Here is a 22,801-nt window from a genome sequence, read left to right on the forward strand (position 1 = left end):
AAACAGCGGGAGACCAGGCAGCATGGAGCTAATTGCAGGTGGTATCATCGGTGGCAGCATTTAAACAGCGGGGGACCAGGCAGCATGGACCTAATTGGAGGCGGTATCAGCGGCGGCGGTATTTAAACGGCGGAGAACAGGCAGCGTGGATCTAATTGGAGGCGACATCAGCGGCTTTATTTAAACAGTGGGGAATCCAGGCAGTGCGGATCTAATTGGAGGCGATATCAGCAGCGTTATATAAACAGTGGGGAGTCCAGGCATAGTGGACCTAAGTGCAGGCGGTGTCTTCGGTGGTATTTAACCAGCGGGAGACCGGGCAGAGCGGACCTAATTGGAGGCGTTATCAGCGGTGGTATTTAAACAGCGGGAGACCAGGCAGCGTGGACATAATTGGTGGCTGTATCAGCGGCGGTATTTAAACAGCGGGAGACCAGGCAGTGCGGTCTTAATTGGAGGCGGTATCAGCAGCGATATTTAAACAGCGGGAGACCGGGCAGAGCGGACCGAATTGCAGGGGGTATCAGTGGCGGTATTTAAACAGCGGGGGACTGGGCAGCACGGACATAATTGGAGGCGGAATCATCAGCGGCGGTATTTAAACAGCGGGAGACCCCCCTGTGCAGACCTAATAGGAGGTGGTGTCAGCAGCGGTATTTAAACAGCGGGAGACCAGGCAGTGCGGGTCTAATTGGAGGCAGTATCAGCGGCGGTATTTAAACAGCGGGAGACAAGGCAGCGCGGACCTAATTGGAGGTGGTATCAGTGGCGGCATTTAAACAGCTGGAGACCGGGCAGCGCGGACCGATTTGGAGGGGTTATCAGTGGCAGTATTTAAACAGCGGGAGACCAGAGAGCGCGGACCTAATTGGAGGCGTTAGCAGCGGCTGGATTAAAGCTGCGGGAGACCGGGCCACGTGGAGCGAATTGGAGGGGGTATCAGTGGCGGTATTTAAAAAGCGGGGGTCTGGGCAGCACGGACCTTATTGGAAGCGGAATCATCAGCGGCGGTATTTAAACAGCGGGAGACCAGGCAGCGTGGATCTAATTGGAGGTGGTATCAGCGGCGGTATTTAAATAGCGGGAGGCCAGGTGGTGCGGACCAACTTGGAGGCGGTATCAGCGATGGTATTTAAATAGAGAAGACCAGGCGCTATGAACCTAATTGGAGGCTGTATCAGCGGCAGTATGTAAACAGTAGTAGACCAGGCAGCGCAGACCTAATTGGAGGCGGTATCAGCGGCGGTACTTAAAGAGCGGGAGGCCAGGCGGGGCTGATCTAATTGGAGGTGATATCAGCGGCGGTATTTCAACAGTGGGCGACCAGGCAGCGTGAACCTAATTAGAGGCGATATCATTGGCGGCATTTAAACAGCGGCAGACCGGGCAGTGAGGACCTAATTGGAGGCGATATCATTGGCGGCATTTAAAGAGCAGGAGAACGGGCAGCGCGGACCTAATTGGAGGCGGTACCAGCGGCGGTATTTAAAGAGCGGGAGGCCAGGCGGGGTGGATCTAATTGGAGGTGGTATCAGCGATGGTATTTAAACAGCGGTGGACCAGGCAGCGCGGACCAAATTGGAGGCGGTATCAGTGGCGGTATTTAAACAGCGGGAGAACAGGCAGCGTGGCCCTAATTGGAGGTGGTATCATCGGCGGTATTTAAACAGCGGGTGACCGGGCAGCGCGGACCTAATTGGAGGCGGTTTCAGCGGCGGTATTTAAACAGCGGGAGACAGGGCAGAGCGGAACTTATTGGCGGCGGTATCAGTGGCTGTATTTAAACAGCAGGAGACCGGGCAGCGCGGACATAATTGGAGGCGGTATCAGTGGCAGTACTTAAACAGCGGGAGACCTGGCAGCGCGGAGCTAATTGGTGGCGGTATCAGCGGCGATATTTAAACAGTGGGACACCAGGCAACGGGAACCTAATTGGAGGAGCTATCAGCGGCGGTATTTAAACAGCGGGAGACCAGGCAGCATGGACATAATTAGGGGCGGTATCAGCAGCGGTATTTAACCAGTGGGAGACCGGGCAGCACGGACCAAATTGGAGGAGCTATCAGCGGCGGTAATTAAACAGCGGGAGACCATGCAGCGCCGACCTAATTGGAGGCGTTATCAGCGGTGGTATTTAAACAGCAGGAGACCAGGCAGCATGGACCTAATTGGAGGCGGTATCAGCGGCGGCTGTATTTAAACAGCGGAGACCAGGCAGCACGGATCTAATTGGAGGCGATATCAGCGGCGTTATTTTAACAGGGGGAAGTCCAGGCAGCACGGATCTAATTGGAGGCAAAATCAGCGGCATTATTCAAACTGTGGGGAGTCCAGGCATCGTGGACCTAAGTGGAGGTGGTATCATTGGCGGTATTTAAACAGCGGAAGACCAGGCAGCGCAGACCTAATTGGAGGCGGTATCAGCGGCGGTATTTAAAGCGCGGGAGACTGGGCAGCACGGACCAAATTGCAGGCGGGTTCAGCGGCGGTATTATAACAGCGGGAGACTGGGCAGCACGGACCAAATTGCAGGCTGTATCAGTGGTGGTATTTAAACAGCGGGAGATCAGGCGGCGTGGACCTAATTGGAGGCGGTAACTGCAATGGTATTTAAACAGCGGGAGACCAGGTAGCGCGGACCTAATTGGAGGCTGTATCAGCGATGGTATTTAAACAGCGGGAGACCAGGCAGCACATAACTAATTGGAACTTGTATCAGTGGCGGTATTTAAACAGCGGAGACCAAGCAGCACGGAGCTAATTGGAGGCGAATTCAACGGCGGTAATTAAACAGTGGGAGACCAGGCAGCGCAGACCTAATTGGAGGCGGTATCAACGGCAGTATTTAAACAGCAGGAGACCAGACACGCACGGACCTAATTGGAGGACGTATCAGCGGCGGTATTTAAAGTGCGGGGACCAGGCAGCGCGGACCTAATTGGAGGCGGTATAAGAGGCGGTATTTAAACAGCAGGAGACCAGACATGCGCGGACCTAATTGGAGGCGGTATCAGCGGCGGTATTTAAACAGCGGGAGACCAGGCAGCGCAGACCTAATTGGAGGTGGTGTCCACGGCGGTATTTAAACAGCAGGAGACCAGGCAGCGCAGACCTAATTGGGGGTGGTGTCCGCGGCGGTATTTAAACAGCAGGAGACCAGGCAGCACGGACCTAATTGGAACTTGCATCAGCGGCGGTATTTAAACAGCCGGAGACCAGGCAGCACGGAACTAATTGGAGGTGGTATCAGCGGTGGTATTTAAACAGCGGATACCAGGAAGCACGGATCTAATTAGAGGCGATATCAGCGGCGGTATTTAAACAGCAGGAGACTAGAAATGCGCGGACCTAATTGGAGGCAGTATCAGCGGCGGTATTTAAACAGCGGGAGACCAGGCAGCGCAGACCTAATTGGAGGCGGTGTCCGCGGCGGTATTTAAACAGCAGGAGACCAGGCAGCACGGATCTAATTGGAACTTGTATCAGCGGCGGTATTTAAACAGCCGGAGACCAGGCAGCACGGACCTAATTGGAGGTGGTATCAGCGGTGGTATTTAAACAGCGGATACCAGGAAGCACGGATCTAATTGGAGGCGATATCAGCGGCGGTGAATAAACAGCGGGAGACCAGGCAGCGCCGACCTAATTGGAGGCGGTATCAGCAGTGGTATTTAAACAGCGGGAGACCAGGCAGCGTGGACCTAATTGGAGGCGGTATCACTGGTGGTATTTAAACAGCGGGAGACCAGGCAGCGCCGACCTAATTGCAGGCAGGATCAGCGGCGGTATTTGAAAAGCGGGAGACCGGGCCGAGCAGACTTAATTGGAGGCGGTATCAGCAGCGTTATTTAAACAGCGGGAGAGCAGGCAGCCTGGACCTAATTGGAGGCCATATCTGCGATGGTATTTAAACAGCGGGAGACCAGGCAGCGCGGACCTAATTGGAGGCGGTATCAGCGGCGGTAATTAAACAGCGGGAGACCAGGCAGCGCGGACCTAATTGGAGGCGGTATCAGCGGCGGTATTTAAACAGCGGGAGACCAGGCAGCGCGGACCTAATTGGAGACGAATTCAGCGGCGGTATTTAAACAGCGGGAGACCAGGCAGCGCGGACCTAATTGGAGGCGGTATCAGTGGCGGTATTTAAACAGTGGGAGACCAGGCAGCGCGGACCTAATTGGAGGCATTGTCCGCGGCGGTATTTAAACAGCGGGAGACCGGGCAACGTGGACCTAATTGGAGGCGTTTTCCACGGCGGTATTTAAACAGTGGGAGACCGGGCAGCGCAGACCTAATTGGAGGCGTTATCAGCGGCGGTATTTATACAGTGGGAGACCAGGCAGCGTGGATCTAATTGGAGGAGTTTTCCACGGCGATATTTAAACAGCGGGAGAGCAGGCAGCGTGGACCTAATTGGAGGCGTTGTCCGCGGCGATATTTAAACAGCGGGAGACCAGGCAGCATGGACCTAATTGCAGGCGGTATCAGCGACGGCAGTATTTAAAAAGAGGGGGACCAGGCAACATGGACCTAATTGGAGGCGGTATCAGCGGCGGTGTTATTTAAACAGCGGAGAACAGGCAGCGCGGATCTAATTGGAGGCGATATCAGCGGCGTTATTTAAACAGTGGGGAGTCCAGGCAGCACGGATCTAATTGGATGCCATATCAGCAGCATTATTTAAACAGTGGGGAGTCCAGGCATCGTGGACCTAAGTGGAGGCGGTACCATCGGTGGTATTTAAACAGCGGGAGATCAGGCAGCGCGGACCTAATTGGAGCCGATATTGGTGGTGGTACTTAAACAGTGGGAGACCGGGTAGAGTGGACCTAATAGGAGGCTGTATCAGCGGCGGTATTTAAACAGCGGGAGACCGGGCAGAGCGGACCTAATTTGAGGTGTTATCAGCAGCGGTATTTAAACAGCAGGAGATCAGGCAGCGTGCACCTAATTGGAGGCTGTATCAGCGACGATATTTAAACAGCGGGAGACCAGGCAGCACGGACCGAATTGGAACTTGTATCAGCGACGGTATTTAAACAGCGGAGAACAGGCAGTGCGGATCTAATTGGAGGCGGTTTCAGCGGCGGTATTTAAACTGTGGGAGACAGGGCAGAGCGGACCTAATTGGAGTCGGTATCAGTAGCTGTATTTAAACAGCAGGAGACCGGGCAGCTAGGACCTAATTGGAGGCAGTATCAGCGGCGGTACTTAAACAGCGGGAGACCCGGCAGCGCGGAGCTAATTGGAGGTGGATTCATCAGAGGCGGTATTTAAACAGCGGGAGACCAGGCAGCGCGGACCTAATTGTAGGTGGTATCAGAGGCGATATTTAAACAGTGGGACACCAGGCAGTGGGAACCTAATTGGAGGAGCTATCAGCGGCAGTATTTAATCAGTGGGAGACCAGGCAGCACGAATCTAATTGGAGGAGCTATCAGCGGCGGTATTTAACCAGCGGGAGAGCAGGCAGCATGGACCTAATTGGAGGTGGTTTCAGCGGCGGCGGTATTTAAACAGCGGAGACCAGGCAGCGCGGATCTAATTGGAGGCGGTATCAGCGGCGTTATTTAAACCAGTGGGGAGTCCAGGCAGCGCAGATCTAATTGGAGGCGATATTGGCGGCGGTATTTAAACAGCAGGAGACCGGGTAAAGCGGACCTAATAGGAGGCTGTATCAGCCGCGGTCTTTAAACAGCGGGAGACCGGGCAGAGCGGACCTAGTTTGAGGTGGTATCAGTGGCGGTATAGAAACATAGAAACATAGAAGATAGGAGCAGGAGTAGGTCATTCGGCCCTTCGAGCCTGCTCCGCCATTCAATGAGATCATGGCTGATCATCCAAATTCAGTACCCTGTCCCTGCCTTCTCCCCATATCCCTTGATCCCTTTAGCCTCAAGAAATATATCCAACTCTTTCTTGAATATATTTAATGAACTGGCCTCCACCGCCCTCTGTGGCAGAGAATTCCACAGGTTCACCACTCTCTGGGTGAAGAAATTCCTCCTCATTTCAGTCCTAAATGGCTTACCCCTTATCCTTAGACTATGACCCCTGGTTCTGGACTCCCTGGCCATCATAAACATCCTTCCTGCATCTAGTCTGTCCAGGCCTGACAGAATTTTGTAGGTTTCGATGAGATCCCCTCTCAATCTTCTAAACTCCAGTGAGTATAAGCCCAATCGACACAATCTCTCCTCATACGTCATTCCTGCCATCCCAGGTATCAGCCTGGTGAATCTTCGCTGCACTCCTTCCATGGCAAGAACGTCCTTCCTCAGGTAAGGCGACCAAAACTGCACACAAAACTCAAGGTGCGGTCTCACCAAGGCCCTGTACAACTGTAGCAAGACATCCTTGTTCCTGTACTCGAACCCTCTTGCTACGAAGGCCAACATACCATTTGCCTTCTTAACCGCCTGCACCTGCATGCTTACCTTCAGCGACTGGTGCACAAGAACACCCAGGTCTCTTTGCACTTCCCCTTCTTCCAATCTATTGCCATTCAAATAATAATATGCCTTCCTGTTTTTGCCACCAAAGTGGATAACCTCACATTTATCCACATTATATTGCATTTGCCATGTTTCTGCCCAATCACCCAACCTGTCCAAATCGTATTGGAGTTTCACGACATCCTCCTCACAGCTTACCCTCCCACCCAGCTTTGTGTCGTCTGCAAATTTGGAGATATTACATCCAATTCCCTCGTCCAGATCATTAATATATATTGTGAAGAGCTGGGGTCCTAGGGCCGATCTTTGCGGTACCCCACTAGTCACTGCCTGCCACTCGGAAAATGACCCGTTTATTCCAACTCTTTGCTTTCTGTCTGCTAACCAGTTCTCTATCCAATCAATACCTTGCCCCCAATCCCATGTGCCTTAATTTTGCATGCTAATCTCTTATGTGGGACCTTATCGAAAGCCCTCTGAAAGTCCAAATACACCACATCCACTGGTTCTCCCTTATCTATTTTACCAGTTACATCCTCAAAAAATTCCAGTAGATTAGTCAAGCATGATTTACCTTTTGTAAATCCATGTTGACTTTGTCCGATCCTGTCACTGCTTTCCAAGTGCTCTGCTATTACATCTTTTATAATAGACTCTAGCATTTTCCCCACTACCGATGTCAGGCTTACCGGCCTATAATTGCCCGCTTTTTCTTTACCAACTTTTTTGAATAGTGGGGTAACATTAGCTACCCTCCAATCCATGGGTACTGTTCCAGAGTCTATCGAGTTCTGGAAGATGACCAGCAATGCATCTACTATTTCTAGGGCCACTTCCTTAAGTACCCTGGGATGTAGATTATCAGGCCTTGGGGATTTATTGACCTTCAGTCCCATCAATTTTCCTGACACCATTTCCCTACACATACTGATTTCTTTCAGTTCCACCCTTTCATCAGACCCTATGTTCCCCGGCATCTCTGGGTGGTTATTTGTGTCCTCCTTTGTGAAGACAGAACCAAAGTATGAATTATTTGGTCAGCCATTTCTTTGTTTCCCATTATAAATTCCCCTGATTCTGACTGCAAGGGACCTACGCTTGACTTCACCAATCTTTTTCTCTTCACATATCTATAAAAGCTTTTACAGTCAGTTTTTATGTTCCCTGATAGCTTACTCTCATATTCTATTTTCCCTTTCTTAATTAATCCCTTTGTCCTCCTTTGTTGAATACTAAACTGCTCCCAATCCTCAGGATTATTGCTCTTTCTGGCCAATTTATATGTCGTCTCCTTGGATCTTATGCTATCCCTAATTTCCCTTGTTAGCCACGGTTGAGTCACCTTTTTTGTTTTATTTTTGTGCCAAACTGGGATGAACAAATTCTGTAGTTCATCCATTCGGTCTTTGAATGTTTGCCATTGCCTATCCACCAGCAACCCTTTGAGTGCCATTCCCCAATCAATCCTACCCAACTTGCTCCTCAGACCATTGTAGTTTCCTTTATTTAAATTGAGGACCCTAGTCTCTGAGTCAACTACTTCATTCTCCATCTTAATGAAGAATTCGATCATATTATGATCGCTCCGACCCAAGGGGCGTCGTACAACAAGATTGCTAATTAATCCTTTCTCGTTACATAATACCCAGTCTAAGATGGTCTGATCTCTGGTTGGTTCCTCGACATATTGGTCCAGGAAACCATCCTGTAAACACTCCAGGAATTCCTCCTCCACAGTATTGTTACTAATTTGGTTGGCCCAATCTATATGTAGATTAAAGTCACCCATGATGACTGCTGTGCCCTTATTGCACGCTTCTTTAATTTCCCTTTTCATGCCATCCCCAACCTCTGCCTTACTGTTGGGAGGTCTATATACCACTCCCACTAATGTTTTTTCCCCTTAGTATTTCTCAATTCTACCCATACAGATTCCACATCATCAGAGCTAATATCCTTCATTACAATTGTATTAATCCCTTCTTTAACCAGTAATGCTACCCCACCTCCCTTTCCTTTTTGCCTATCTTTCCTGAGTATCGAATACCCCTGGATGTTGAGTTCCCAGTCTTGGCCATCCTTGAGCCACATTTCCGTAATCCCAACCAAATCATATTCGTTTACCTCCATTTGCGCAGCCAATTCATCCACCTTATTACAAATGCTCCTCGCATTAAGACACAAAGCCTTCAGGCTTGTTTTTTTAACACTCTTAGACCTATTAGAATTATTATTTACTGTGACCACGTTTGATTTAAACCGTTGATTTCTCTGACTGCCACTTTTGTTTTTCTCCTTCCTATCTTTTGCTTTTATCCCTGTTTCCCTTTCCTCTGTCTTCCTGCTCAGGTTCCCAACCCCCTGCCATTTTAGTTTAAACCCCCCTGAACAGTGCTAGCAAACCTCCCCGCAAGGATATTTATCCTGGTCTGGTTCAGGTGCAATCCGTCCGACTTGTACAAGTCCCACCTTCCCCAGAAGCAGGCCCAGTGATCCAGGAAACTAAAGCCCTCCCTCCTGCACCAACTCTTTAGCCATGCATTCATCTGCTCTATCCTCCTGTTCCTATACTCACTAGCACGTGGCACCGGGAGTAAACCAGAGATTGCAACCTTTGAGGTCGTGCTCTTTAATCTGCTACCTAGCTCCCTAAATTCTTGCTGCAGGACCTCATCCCTCTTCCTACCCATGTCATTGGTCCCAATGTGAACCACGACCTCTGACTGTTCACCCTCCCCCTTCAGAATGCCCTGCAGCCGTTCGGTGACATCCTTGACCCTGGCACCAGGGAGGCAACAAACCATCCTGGAGTAACGTCTATGGCCACAAAAACGCCTATCTGGTCCCCTTACGATAGAATCCCCTACCACTATTGCTTTCCCACTCTTTTTCCTCCCTTCCTGAGCAGCAGAAGCACCCCCGGTGCCAGGAAGTTGGCTGCTGCTGCCTTCCTCTGGTAAGTCATCCCCCTCAACAGTATCCAAATCGGCATACCTGTTTGAGAGGGGGATGGCCACAGGGGTCCCCTGCACTACCTGCCTGCCTCTACTGCTCTGCCTGATGGTCACCCATTTCCCTTCTGCCTGTGCAGCCCTTACCTGCGGTGTGATCACCTCACTAAACGTGTTATCCATGAACCTCTCAGCATCGTGAATGCTCCAAAGCCCATCCATCCACAGCTCCAGCGCCACACTGCGGTCTGCTAGTAGCTGCAGCTGGATGCATTTCTGGCACACATGGTCGTCAGGGACACAGGCAGCGTCCTTGAATTCCCACAGAGAGCAAGAGGAGCATAACACGGGGCTGGGCTGTCCTGACATGACTTACCCTTTAATTATTTTAAATTAATTCACTGTCACCAATTAAAGATAAACTCTAAGGCACTTGTATGGTTCACCAACAGTCCCCGCTACACCAGAAAAGACCTTCGTAACTATAAACCACAGAGTTAAAGTTTAAAAAAGAGAAATACTCACCAACCAATGACTTACCTGCTCCCTGGTGACGTCACACTCTGAATACTTTTTACCTCTCTCCCCGCTGCTGAGTTGGTGTGCCTCACTGCTCCCTGGAACTGGTCGGGCCTCGGTGCTCGCGCCAGTTTTTATACCGGGCTCCTCCTCGCCCCACTGCTCCCTGGAACAGCGGGAGACCGGGCAGCATGGACCTAAGTGCAGGCAGGATCAGCGGCGGTATTTGAACAGTGGGAGACTGACTGGGCAGCACGGACCAAATTGCAGGCGGGTTCAGCGGAGGTATTTGAACAGCGGGAGACTGGGCAGCATGGACCAAATTGCAGGCGGTATCAGCGGTGGTATTTAAACAGCGGGAGACCAGACACGCGCGGACCTAATTGGAGGCAGTATCAGCGGTGGTATTTAAACAGTGGGAGACCAGACATGCGCGCACCTAATTGGAGGCCGTATCAGCGGCGGTATTTAAACAGCGGGACACCAGACACATGCAGACCTGTTTGGAGGCCGTATCAGCGGCGGTATTTAAAGTGCGGGGACCAGGCAGCGCGGACCTAATTAGAGGTGGTATCAGCGGCAGTATTTAAACAGCGGGAGACCAGGCAGCATGGCCCTAATTGTAGGCAGAGTCCGCGGCGGTATTTAAACAGCGGGAGACCGGGCAGCGTGGACCTAATTGGAGGCGTTGTCCGTGGCGGTGTTTAACCAGCCGGAGACCAGGCAGCATGGACCTAATTCAAACTTGTATCAGCGGCGGTATTTAAACAGCAGGAGACCAGGCAGCACGGACCTAATTGGAGGCGGTATCAGCGGCGGTATTTAAACAGTGGGAGACCAGGCAGCGTGCATCTAATTGGAGGCGTTGTCCGCGGCGATGTTTAAACAGCGGGAGACCAAGCAGTGTGGACCTAATTGGAGGCCGTACCTGCGCTGCTATTTAAACAGCGGGAGACCAGGCAGCGTGGACCTAATTGGAGGCGGTATCAGCGGCGGTAATTAAACAGCGGGAGACCAGGCAGCACAGACCTAATGGGAGTCATTGTCCGCGGCAGTATTTAAACAGCGGGAGACCGGGCAGCGCGAACCTAATTGGAGGCGTTGTCCACGGCAGTATTTAAACAGGGGGAGACCGTGCAGCGCGGGCCTAATTGGAGGTGTTGTCCGCGGCGGTATTTAAACAGCGGGAGACCAGGCAGCACGGACCTAACTGGAACTTGTATCAGCGATGGTATTTATACAGCGGAGACCAGGCAGCACGGATCTAATTGGAGGCGATATCAGCGGCGGTAATTAAACAGCAGGAGACCGGGCAGCACGGACCTAATTGGAGGCGATATCGGCGGCAATATTTAAACAGCGGGGGACCAGGCAGCGCAGACCTAATTGGAGGCAGTATCTGTGGTGTATGTGCCTTTAAGAGCAATTATGGTGTATGTGCCTTTAAGAGCCCCAGGTGTGCGTAATGCCGGTAATTGCCACTTGGGCTATATAAGCCTGTGTATTGTGTATATCCTTTAGAAAACCCCCCCCAGACTTGCTTAGTAAATACCTATGAACCAACTCCTGTCTTCAGTGTCTTTATCTACAGACGGACACTACAGTGGCGACGAAGTGGAAACGGACTTACCTGCAATTCGGCAGCACCTCAAGGACATCGATTCCTCCAGCGTCCAGAAGACTCAAGGAAGTAAGAGAAACTGTGGTTTCACCAGCTGGCCAAGCTGGTGACAGGTACTGCGCTAATCCTTCCTGGGCGTCAGGCTGGAGCTCCAGCGGCGGGCTCTACAGTTGAGACAGGCAGCGAAGTCGGAGGCAAGCAATAACGGACTGGGAGGGTGCACTCGAGAGACGGCCGGCGCGGCAAGCAGGTCAGCGTTTAGACCTCCGTCGGGAACGAGTCTCCAACAGTGAATAAACGGAAACCACAGTAAAACTGCGTTGTTATCGGTAGCAGCGGCGGGAAAGTGCGGGAAGCGCCATATCGTTGCTACAGAGAGAGAAAAAAAAAGCGCGGGAAGCGCCATATCTTTTCTGATATGCCTAAATCTGGTAATATTGAGGCTTTTGATGGCGAAATAGAAGATTGGACCACATACGTGGAAAGAGTAGAGGTTTATTGCACTGCAAATGGAATAACAGATGAAAAAAAAGCTTCAGTACTTCTGAACTTAATGGGCGCGAAGACATACGGGCTGTTACGAAATTTAATCACTCCAGCCAAACCAAAGGACAAGACTTTTAAAGAAATTGTTGATACCCTGCAGGAGCATTTAAACCCAACACCGGTGCTGATAGCGGAACGATTCAAGTTCTTCAAGAGAAATCAACACAAGAATGAAAGTAACGCTGATTACCTAACCGAATTAAGAAAGCTATCAAAGTGCTGCCAATTCGGAGCAGGACTATCGGATTATCTTCGAGACAAATTTGTTTGCGGTCTCTTAAGTGAAGGAACACAAAAAAGACTGCTTTCTGAAAAAGATTTAACATTGGACAAAGCTTTCAGTATGGCTGTATCATACGAAGCAGCAGCAAAAGGAGCTGCAGAGATACAACAAGAGACACAGGACTTCGGCACCCATAAAATGACACAGGAGTTCGGAAGATGTTATCGCTGCGGCAGATCCACCCATAACCAGAGGGACTGCTGGTTCAAGGGCAAAGCATGCAGGCAATGTGGTAAGATTGGACACATTGCACGGGTATGCCAATCTGGACAAAATAAATCCACTGACAGAAAACAAAAAAATCAATAAAGAAAAGTACAGGAAGGTACAAATGATGACGGACAATAGCTCCGAAGACCAGAATAGCGATAGCGACTCCGGAAACAAGAGACTAAGCTGTCTCAAATTACATAATGTACTTGCCAAAGAGGATTACCAAACCATTTGGGTTACCCTCACAATAGCAGGGTCCCCAGTTAAAATGGAGCTAGATACAGGATCAGCTCTAACCGTAATAAATCGACGAGATTACGAGAGGCTATTTTCGCATATACCTCTAAAAGACACATCCATTATCTTAAAAACATATACGGGGCAGAAAGTCTACCCCAAAGGAAAAATAAGGGTGCCTGTGGTATACAACGGCAAAGAAATACAAAAGTTGTATTTATACATTCTACAAGATGGTGGTCCACCGTTGTTGGGACGTGAATGGATAAGGAAGATACGTTTAGACTGGCACTCCATTCAGGCACTGACGGTGACCAGTAAGGAAAAAAACAATGATGACATCATACCTGAACGATTAAAAGACATCTTGGCCAACGCCAAAGAAGTGTTTCAAGAGAAACTAGGAACCTTGAAAGGCATCACCGCCTCAATAAAAGTGGAAGGTACAGCAATTCCAAAATTTTTTAAGGCAAGACCGGTGCCATACGCAATACGTCCGGCAGTCGAGGCAGAGCTGAAGAATTTGGAAAAGGCAGGCATATTATCCAAAATAGATTGGAGCGAATGGGCAACACCCATCGTTCCAGTCATGAAAAAAACATTGAAAAATAACTCTGAGGAACAAAAAAAAATTTGCATCTGTGGGGACTTTAAGGTGACTGTAAACCCGGTCCTTCACATGGTACAGTATCCTCTTCCGAGGATAGAAGATATTTTCGCCTCACTATCCGGAGGGAAACGTTTCACAAAAATTGACTTGGCACAGGTATATCTACAGATGGAGGTTGAGGAGACCTCTAAAAAGTATCTCACAATAAACATACACAAAGGCCTGTACCAGTACAATCGACTGGTTTTTGGAATAGCATCAGCTCCAGCTATCTGGCAAAGAGCTATGGAGCAAGTCCTGCAAGGGATTCCAGGAACTCAATGCTACCTAGACGACATCCTTATAACAGGAGAAAACGACAACGAGCACCTTGCCAATTTGGAGCAGGTGCTCACTAGGCTGAAAGAACGGGGCCTACGAGCAAATCGCCCCAAGTGCGAATTTTTCCAAAATCAGATATCATATTGTGGCCACATAATTAATAAGGAAGGGTTGCATAAGTCACCTGAAAAAATTGAAGCAGTTATAAAATCCCCAGCACCTGAAAATGTTTCACAATTAAGGTCATTCCTGGGATTAATAAATTACTATCATAAATTTTTACCGAACTTATCAACTATTCTACACCCTCTTAATGATCTTCTACAGACAGGAGTGATTTGGAAATGGAACGAAGACTGTAAACGTGCCTTCCATAAATGTAAAGACTTAATCACATCCGAGAAAATTTTGGCTCATTACAACCCATCACTACCAATCAGACTGGCGTGCGATGCATCCCCTTACGGCATAGGAGCGGTATTGTCCCATAGATTCCCTGATGGCTCAGAACGGCCGATAGCTTTTGCGTCACGCTCATTGAACTCAGCTGAGCGTAACTATGCCCAGATAGACAGGGAAGCACTCAGCCTGGTATGGGGAGTGAAGAAATTCAACCATTACCTACACGGACAAAAATTTACCTTGCTGACTGACCATCAACCCCTCATCTCCATATTCAACCCTAAAAAAGGTGTCCCCATTATGATGGCACAAAGACTACAGAGGTGGTCCCTTTTTCTAGGGGCACACCAATACAACATTGAATACAAAGGGTCAAAACAGCATGGGAATGCTGACGGTTTATCACGCCTACCGTTGCCAACGATAGAAGAGGCACCTACAGTAGACCCAGTAGAGATATTCCACTCTACCATAGTGGAATGTCTACCGGTGACAAATTCTGCCATTGAAAGGGAGACAAGAAATGATCCTACTCTCTCACGGGTCTACGATTTAACAGTGAAGGGATGGCCAGCACATGGCGAACCACTGTTGCCAGCATTCTCGCAAAGAAGGGAACAGCTGTCAGTGTGCCGAGGAACCTTGATGTGTGGATCCAGAGTGGTGATTCCACCCAAACTCCAGGATAAAGTGCTAAAGGAGCTTCACGAGGGGCATCTGGGTGGAGTGAAAATGAAGAACCTAGCTAGGGTGTTTGTATGGTGGCCAGGTATCGATGGAGACATCGAAGACATGACCAAGAGCTGCCTAGGATGCCAGAAGGTCCAAAATGCTCCGCCACAGGCCCCTCTACATCCATGGGAGTGGCCCTCATCTCCCTGGCAAAGGGTGCACATCGACTTTGCTGGTCCATTTATGGACTCAATGTTCTTAATCGCAGTTGATGCACACTCCAAGTGGCCGGAGGTAATAAAGATGTCCTCCACCACCACGGAAAAAACCATCACAGTATTAAGGACCATATTTGCCAGGAATGGGCTGCCGGAGCAGATATGTTCTGATAATGGACCGCAATTTGTGTCCAAAGAATTCAGAAAGTTCTTAAAGAACAATGGGGTAAAGCACTACACGTCCGCCCCATACCATCCTGCCACCAATGGATTGGCTGAAAGGTTTGTCCAGACCTTCAAGAAGGCCATCAAGGCCATGGGTAATGAAGACATAAAACTTCAGCACAAGGTGGATAACTTCTTATTTGCATATAGGAATGCAACGCATATGGTTACTAACCAAACTCCCGCCATGATGTTCTACAATAGAAACCTAAGGTGCCGGCTGGATTTGGTCAAGCCCAACATCCGAAGGGACGTGGAGAACCGGCAGTTTCAGGGCATGAATGAAAGGCCAACTAGGGCCTTCCAGATAGGCCAACCGGTTTTGGCCCGGGACTACCGTACCGAGAAATGGCAGCCTGGAACTATCTGCACACGATTAGGACCACTGATGTATACCGTGGACATCGGAGACAGCATAATAAGGCGCCATGCTGACCAAATCATCAAGTCATCCGAAAAGGGACAACCTACACCAGCACTCTATACATCTAACGATGAAGTAGAGATACCCATATCTACCTCCGATCCGGTGATACTGGAGCCCGATGAACCCGACACTGGCCTTCAAGCCGAATCAGCCTTGCCAGAAGAACCTACTACACCACCAGAAACTACTACACCCCCGAGGCGTTATCCGGACCGAGTCAGGAAGCCTCCTGAGAGACTAACTTATAATTAATTAATACAGCAATGTATATTATTTTGCATATAACATGTAATTAATAATTACTTAAAATATGATGTACTAGTTAGCTAGAAGGGGAGGAATTGTGGTGTATGTGCCTTTAAGAGCAATTATGGTGTATGTGCCTTTAAGAGCCCCAGGTGTGCGTAATGCCGGTAATTGCCACTTGGGCTATATAAGCCTGTGTATTGTGTATATCCTTTAGAAACCGCCCCCCAGACTTGCTTAGTAAATACCTATGAACCAACTCCTGTCTTCAGTGTCTTTATCTACACACGGACACTACAGTATCAGCAGTGGTATTTAAACAGCGGGAGACCAGGCAGCGTGGACCTAATTGGAGGCGTTGTCCGCGGCGGTATTTAAACAGCAGGTGACCAGGCAACATGGACCTAATTGTAGGCAGTATCAGCGGCGGTATTTAAATAGCAGGAGACCAGTCAGTGCAGACGTAATTGGAGGCGGTATCAATGGCGGTATTTAAACAGCGGGGGACCAGGCAGTGAGGACCTAATTGGAGGCGATATCAATGGGGGCATTTAAACGGCGGGAGACCTGGCAGTGAGGACCTAATTGGAGGCGATATCATTGGTGGCATTTAAACAGTGGGAGACTGGGCAGAGCGGATCTAATTTGAGGCGTTATCAGCGGTGGTATTTAAACAGCGGAGACTAGGCAGCACGGACCTAATTGGAGGCGATATCAGCAGCAGTAATTGAACAGCGGGAGACCAGGCAGCGCAGACCTAATTGGAGGCGGTATCAGCGGCGGTATTTAAAGTGCGGGGACCAGGCAGCGCGGACCTAATTGGAGGCGTTATCAGCGGCGGTGTTTAAATAGTCGGAGACCAGGCAGCGCGGCCCTAATTGGAGTCTTTGTCTGCGGCGTTATTTAAACAGCGGGAGACCGGCCAGCGTGGACCTAATTGGAGGCGTTGTCCACGGCGGTATTTAAACATCGGGAGACCGGGCAGCGCGGCCCTAATTGGAGTCGTTGTCCGCGGCGGTATTTAAACAGCGGGAGATCAGGCAGCATGGATCTAACTGGAACTTTTATCAGCGACGGTATTTATACAGCAGAGACCAGGCAGCACGGACCTAATTGGAGGTGATATCAGCGGCGGTATTTAAACAGCGGGAGACCAGGCAGCGTGAACCTAATTGGAGGCGTTGTCCGCGGCGGTATTTCAACAGCGGGCGACCAAGCAGCGTGAACCTAATTGGAGGTGATATCATTGGCGGCATTTAAACAGCAGGAGAACGGGCAGCGCGGACCTAATTGGAGGCGGTACCAGTGGCGGTATTTAAACAGTGGGAGACTGGGCAGAGTGGACCTAATTGGAGGGGTTATCGGCGGCGGTATTTAACCAGCGGGAGACCAGGCAGCGCAGACCTAATTGGAGGCTGTATCAGCGGCGGTATTTAAGCACCGGAGACCAGGCAATGAGGTCCTAATTTGAGGCAATATCAGCGGCGGCATTTAAACAGCGTGAGACCAGGCAGCGCGGAACTAATTGGAGAAGGTAATAAAAAGTGGTAATTAAACAGCGGGAGACTGGGCAGCGCAGCCCTAACTGGAGGCGAAATCAGCGGTGGTATTTAAACAGCGTGGGACCAGGCAGCGCAGACCTATTTGGAGGCGGTATCAGCGGCGATATTTAAACAGCGGGAGACCAGGCAGCGTGGACCTAATTGGAGGCGTTGTCCGTGGCGGTATTTAAACAGCAGGAGACCAGGCAGTGATGACGTAATTGGAGGTGGTATCACCGGCGATATTTTAACAGCGGGAGACCAGGCAGCGCAGACCTAATTGGAGGCGGTATCAGCAGCAGTATTTAAACAGCGGGAGACGAGGCAGCATGGATCTAATTGGAGGCGGTATCAGCATCAGTATTTAAACAGCGGGAGACCAGGCAGCATGGACCTAATTGCAGGCGGTATCAGCGGCGGCAATATTTAAACAGCGGGGGACCAGGCAGCATGGACCTAATTGGAGGCGGTATCAGCGGCGGCAGTATTTAAACAGCGGGGGACCAGGCAGCATGGACCTAATTGCAAGCAGTATCAGCGGCGGCAGTATTTAAACAGCGGGGGACCAGGCAGCATGGACCTAATTGGAGGCGGTATCAGCGGCGGCAGTATTTAAACAGCGGAGAACAGGCAGCGCGGGTCTAATTGGAGGCGATATCAGCGGCGTTATTTAAACAGTGGGGAGTTCAGGCTGCGCGGATCTAATTGGAGGCGATATCAGCGGCATTATTTAAACAGTGGGGAGTCCAGGCATCGTGGACCTATGTGGAGGCGGTATCTTCGGCAGTTTTTAAACAGCTGGAGATCAGACAGCGCGGACCTAATTGGAGGCCATATTGGCGGCGGTATTTAAACAGCGGGAGACCGGGCAGAGCAGACCTAATTTGAGGTGGAATCAGCAGCGGTATTTAAACAGCAGGAGATCAGGCAGCGTGGACCTAATTGGCAGCTGTATCAGCAACGCTATTTAAACAGCGGGAGACCAGGCAGCACGGACCTAATTGGAGGCGATATCAGTGGCAGTAATTGAACAGCGGGAGACCAGGCAGCGCAGACCTAATTGGAGGTGGTATCAGCGGCGGTATTTAAAGTGCGGGGACCAGGCAGCGCGGACCTAATTGGAGGCGTTATCAACGGCGGTATTTAAACAGCGGGAGACCAGGCAGCGCGGACCTAATTGAAGTCATTGTCCGCGGCGGTATTTAAACAGCGGGAGACCGGGCAGCGCGGGACCTAATTGGAGGCGTTGTCCGCGGCTGTATTTAAACAGCGGGAGACCAGGCAGCACGGACTTAACTGGAACTTGTATCAGCGACGGTATTTATACAGTGGAGACCAGGCAGTGCGGACCTAATTGGAGGTGATATCAGTGGCAGTAATTAAACAGCAGGAGACCGGGCAGCGTGCACCTAATTGGAGGTGATATCTGCGGCGATATTTAAACAGCGGGGGACCAGGCATTGCGGACCTAATTGGAGGCGGTATCAGCGGCGATATTTAAACAGCGGGAGACCGGGCAGCGTGGACTGAGTTGGAGGTGGTATCAGCGGCGGTATTTAAACAGCGTGAGACCAGGCAGCGCGGACCTAATTGGAGGCTGTATCAGCGGTGGTATTTAAACAGCGGGAGACAAGGCAGCGCGGACCTAATTGGAGGGGTTATCAGTGGCGGTATTTAAACAGCGGGAGACCGGGCAGCGCGGACCGATTTGGAGGGGTTATCAGTGGCGGTATTTAAACAGCGGGAGACCAGGCAGCGCGGACCTAATTGGAGGTGGTATCAGTGGCGGTATTTAAACAGCGGGAAACGAGGCAGCGTGGACTTCATTGGAGGCGGTATCAGCGGCGGTATTTAAACAGCGGTAGACCGGGCCACGCGGACCTAATTGGAGGGGGTGTCAGTGGTGGTATTTAAAAAGCGGGGGCCTGGGCAGCACGGACCTAATTGGAGGCGGAATCATCAGCGGCGGTATTTAAACAGCGGGAGACCAGGCAGCGCGGACCTAATTGGAGGTGGTATCAGCGGCGGTATTTAAATAGCGGGAGACCAGGCGGTGCGGACCTAATTGGAGGCGGTATCAGCGATGGTATTTAAATAGCAGGAGACCAGCCAGCGCAGACCTAATTGGAGGCGGTATCAGCGGCGGTATTTAAAGAGCGGGAGACCAGGCGGTGCGGACCTAATTGGAGGTGGTATCAGCGATGGTATTTAAACAGCGGTGGACCAGGCAGCGCGGATCACATTGGAGGCGGTATTAGCGGCGGTATTTAAACAGCGGGAGAACAGGCAGCGTGGACTTAATTGGAGGCGGTATCAGCGGCGGTATTTAAACAGCGGGAGAACAGGCAGCGCGGCCCTAATTGGAGGCGGTATCAGCGGCGGTATTTATACAGTGGGAGACCGGGCAGCGTGGACATAATTGGAGGCGGTATCATCGGTGGTATTTAAACAGCGGGAGACAGGCAGAGCGGACCTAATTGGAGGCGATATCAGTGGCTGTATTTAAACAGCAGGAGACTGGGCAGCACGGACCTAATTGGAGGAGGTGTCAGCGGCGGTATTTAAACAGCGGGAGACCAGGCAGCACCGACCTAATTGGAGGCGGTATCAGCGGTGGCATTTAAACAGCGGGGGACCAGGCAGCATGGACTTAATTGGAGGCGGTATCAGCGGCGGCAGTATTTAAACAGCGGGGGACCAGGCAGCGCAGATCTAATTGGAGGCGAAATCAGCGGCGTTATTTAAACTGTGGGGAGTCCAGGCATCATGGACCTCAGTGGAGGCGGTATCATCGGCGGTATTTAAACAGCGGGAGATCAGGCAGCGCGGACCTAATTGGAGGTGATATTGGCGGCGGTATTTAAGCAGCAGGAGACCGGGTTGAGCGTGTGATGAAATATTTCCATTCATCACTGCCTGTGACTGAGATCGGTTTCAGTGTCATTTCCCTTCCCCCAGACCTCATTGTATTGTGTACTGGAATGTGCTGTGTTGTATACTGGAATGTGTTGTGTGTAGGGCTCCGCCCATACCTGGCCCCGTTTGTAAGCTAGCTTCAGTCTAGCCACAGTCTCCAGAAGGACGACATCTCTCTCGCTTACGTGTTTCGTTCTAAGTTAATAAAAGCCTTGTTTTGTTCTGCTACCTTCGAGTCTCGGAATTATTGAGGCACATCAATTTTATTAACTTATTTTCAACACTATGGATCAACTCCTGAAACCCGAACGTTTGGATTTGGATCAACATGCTCCGGACGCATCAGCACGCTTCGGACACTGGTTTGAGTGTATGGAATTCTTCCTGGACAATTCCGCAGCCGTCAAAGACGCTACGGACGCTGCAAGGATGAGACTCGGAATTCTGCGGAATTGGGTAAGCCACCGGGTTTACCCCCTCATCCAAGACGCCGAGACGTACCTGGCCGCCTGCGACATCTTAAAGGCGGATTACCAGCAGCCTACGAATGAGGTATATGCTAGGCACCTGCTCGCCACCCGCGCACAGTGACCTGGGGAATCGGTGGAGGAGTTCCTAAGCACCCTGAAAATGCTTGGCAAAGACTGCAAGTGCCGAGATGTAAAAGCCGCAGTGTACACTGACGAGCTTGTTCGCGATGCCTTCATCACAGGCCTCAGCTCCACTTACATCCGGCAAAGACTGCTGGAAAAAACGGGGTTGGACCTAAAACAGGCTGCGGACACCGCGCGATCCCTGGATGTGGCCCAGAGAAACTCGGATGCCTACTCTTCAGCCCGCGCCGTCCACGCCGCCACGTGTGCACCGAGGGCGCCGCCATCTTGGAAGGCATCTTCCCCGCCCGACAGCCCGGCACCGGCTGGGCCCCGCTCTCCCCCCAGAAGCCCTACGACAGCCGCGACGCGTCAGGGACCCAAATGCTACTTCTGCGGGCAGCCAAAGCACACCAGAAACCTGTGCCCGGCGATAGGCACCACCTGCTTTAAGTGCGGTAAGAAGGGGCACTTCGGGAAGGTGTGCAGAGGGAACCCCGCCGGAAAACCAACCGCCGGAAAACCCGCCACCGCCGCGTGTGCGCCGTGGGAGCGGCCATCTTGGACGCCATCTTGCCCGACCTCGTGGGGTCCGCCATCTTGTGAGCAGACAGCGTGGACGCCATCTTGTATCGATCAGGGCCCTACAGTGGCATCGGTCACAGTGGACCAGACCAGGCCGCACCCGCTATCCAGATCAATGGTGGACATCGAGGTAAACGGGTGCCGGGTTAAATGCTTAATTGACAGTGGAAGCACGGAGAGCTTTATCCACCCAGAACTGGCACAACAACTCTCCCTAAAGGTGGTCCCTACTCAGGGTACCATCTCTATGGCTGACAAAACCCAGACATCGACCATTCTGGGTTACTGCACGGTACAATTGTGTGTTAACGGAACTGTATATGATAATTTTAAAGTATTAATCATGAAGAACCTATGTGCGAGCGTGATCTTGGGCCTGAATTTCCAGTGCAACCACCAAAGCATCACGCTCAAGTACGGTGGGTCCCAGCCGCCCCTCACAGTGTGCGGTCTGGCTACCCTGAAGGTAAAGCCGCCTTCGCTATTCGCGAACCTTACCCCTAACTGCCGGCCAATAGCGACCAAAAGCAGGAGGTACAGCTGGGAGGACAGGCAGTTTATCGCGACCGAGGTAGACGGGCTCCTGAAAGAGCGCATTATTGAACGCAGCAACAGCCCGTGGCGCGCCCAACTGGTAGTGGTAAGGGGTAGCGAGAAGAAATGGATGGTGATCGACTATAGTCAAACGATCAACAGGTACACCCTACTAGACGCCTACCCGCTACCCCGCATATCAGAAATGGTGAACCAAATCGCCCAATACCGGGTGTTCTCTACCATCGACCTCAAGTCAGCGTACCACCAGCTCCCTATCAGACCAGAGGACCGCCCGCACACCGCCTTCGAGGCGAACGGACGCCTCTACCAATTCCTCAGAGTCCCCTTTGGGGTGACGAATGGGGTCTCGGTCTTCCAGAGGGAGATGGACCGCATGGTCGATGACCACCACTTGCAGGCAACCTTCCCCTACCTCGACAACGTCACCATCTGCGGTCACAACCAGCAGGATCACGACTCGAACCTCGAGAGGTTCCTGAAAACCGCACAAAAACTCAACCTCACCTACAACGAGGACAAGTGCGTTTACAACACCACGCGCCTCTGCATACTAGGCAGCGTGGTGGAGAATGGGGAAATCGGACCAGACCCCGACCGATTGCGCCCCCTACGGGAGCTGCCCCTGCCCAACACTCCCAAAGCCCTGAAAAGGTGCCTGGGGT

Source organism: Somniosus microcephalus, chromosome 8 (genome assembly GCF_052327205.1).
Source record: "Somniosus microcephalus isolate GS21.2 chromosome 8, FLI_Smic_1.0, whole genome shotgun sequence".
NCBI lineage: Eukaryota > Metazoa > Chordata > Chondrichthyes > Squaliformes > Somniosidae > Somniosus > Somniosus microcephalus.